This window comes from Miniopterus natalensis, chromosome 4, assembly GCF_054644295.1.
Source record: "Miniopterus natalensis isolate mMinNat1 chromosome 4, mMinNat1.hap1, whole genome shotgun sequence".
Taxonomy (NCBI): domain Eukaryota; kingdom Metazoa; phylum Chordata; class Mammalia; order Chiroptera; family Miniopteridae; genus Miniopterus; species Miniopterus natalensis.
The window spans coordinates 37,801,928-37,803,619 of record NC_142084.1 but is presented as its reverse complement, the minus strand read 5'-3'; the positions used below and the strand labels follow the sequence as shown (position 1 = coordinate 37,803,619).

Genomic DNA, 1,692 nt, shown 5'->3' with positions numbered 1-1,692 from the left:
TATCATCAATTAGCTGGACTTGTTTCTATTCAACAGGCACTGAGCTAAGCCCTTTCATATGTGTTATCTCAAGTAATAAGAGATATTAAGTCATGAGTGCTGGAAAAAAGTCACAGAAAGGTATGAGTTTATTTGAATTGTTTTTTCAGCAGAAATGAAAAATCTGATTCCATGAAATTACTCAACAAGCTTGTATAATGTATAAAGTTACAACCAGGATCAGGATCTTCAAGTAACAGACATACGATGGCAAGTCTAAGTGATCTTAGACAGAATATGAAGGAATGGAAGAAGTAGGGAGAGGAGCTTATGGCCTGAAACGCTGTACACACACTTTCAACCTCCCCCCTCATTAGACCCATCTTGAAATCATACACCACATGTACATCATTGCCTGGCAACCTGAACGAGGAGAGACCTCATTCTTGCTCCATAGTGGATATTCCTGGGCTGGAGATGCAACTGAGTGAACCACAGTCACAAGCCCTGGTAAGATCTTGCCTTGGCACTGACTAGCTGCATAATCTCCAAAACATGGCTTGAGCTTTCTGAGCCTCTGGGCTCTCACTTGTAAAATAAAGGCATTGACAGGCTCTCTAGCATTCTGTGCAGCTCTAGCATTCTGTGCATCCTGAACATAAGGGCTTCGTAATAAATATTTCTTAAGTTTGACAACAAAATATTGTTTCAGTCTTACTCTCTACTTCTATAAAATCCTATACTAGAGAACCAAAGATTTTAATGTTTTATAGAAAAACATAACATTAAAGAGAAAGAATACTTCTTCATTTAGCTTAAAGGAATCCAGCTTTGGAACAGGGGTTCTCTTGACCACATTTTATAAAAAACACACACACATATACTTCTTTTTATAGGGCCCCTTTCATTAACTTCATATAATAGCCCAAGGGAAACACCTTTTTACAGTTTTGTAGTGGAGAGCATGAACACAGTCCCCCACTACCACAAATTATGCAGTCAAGTTTCCCACATTTGGGGAAATCTCAGGGGTGGGCGCATCCAGAGTGCAATGGATGAGCCTCACCCTGGGAAAACTACATTCATGATCATGGTCTCTCTCCTTCCAGGTAAGTATCTCTTTTCACAATTTCAATTAAAAAAAAGTGTATATAGATAGATATACAGATATAGATACAGATTATTTAGATAGATATAGAAATGATATATAGAGATAGAGATAGAGATGATAGAGACAGAGATAGAGAGATAGAGAGAGATAAAGATAAAGATGGAGATAGAGATAGAGATTAGAGATAGAGGAAATAGAGATGATAGAGATAGAGATAGAAATAGAGATGATAGAGATAGAGATAGAGATGATAGAGATAGAGATAGAGACAGAGACAGAGATAGAGATAGAGACAGAGACAGAGAGACAGAGAGAGATAGAGATAGAGAGAGAGAGAGAGAGAGAGAGAGAGATATGATAGAGATGGATATGGATATGGATATGGATATGGATATGGATATGGATATGGATATGGATATGGATATGGATATGGATATGGATATGGACATAGATAGATGTGGATAGATATAGATCAAGTTTCCTGGAGAAAAGTTTAAGATACGAAGATAGTATTTTTCTAGGTCTGTTCAATCTTTCTGAATCCTATATTCTTTGTGTGTGATGATAACTTTGTACTAATTTCTTAGTGAAGAAAGTACCAT

At 37.1% G+C, this 1,692-nt stretch overlaps 1 non-coding gene across 1 annotated transcript; it reads right to left on the bottom strand.

Moving 5' to 3' along the window:
* Positions 1–934: 934 nt before the first annotated feature.
* Positions 935–1,096, bottom strand: LOC148093255 (U1 spliceosomal RNA). Its single transcript, XR_015714516.1, has one exon. It is a non-coding gene; the product is annotated as a U1 spliceosomal RNA (small nuclear RNA).
* Positions 1,097–1,692: the final 596 nt, after the last annotated feature.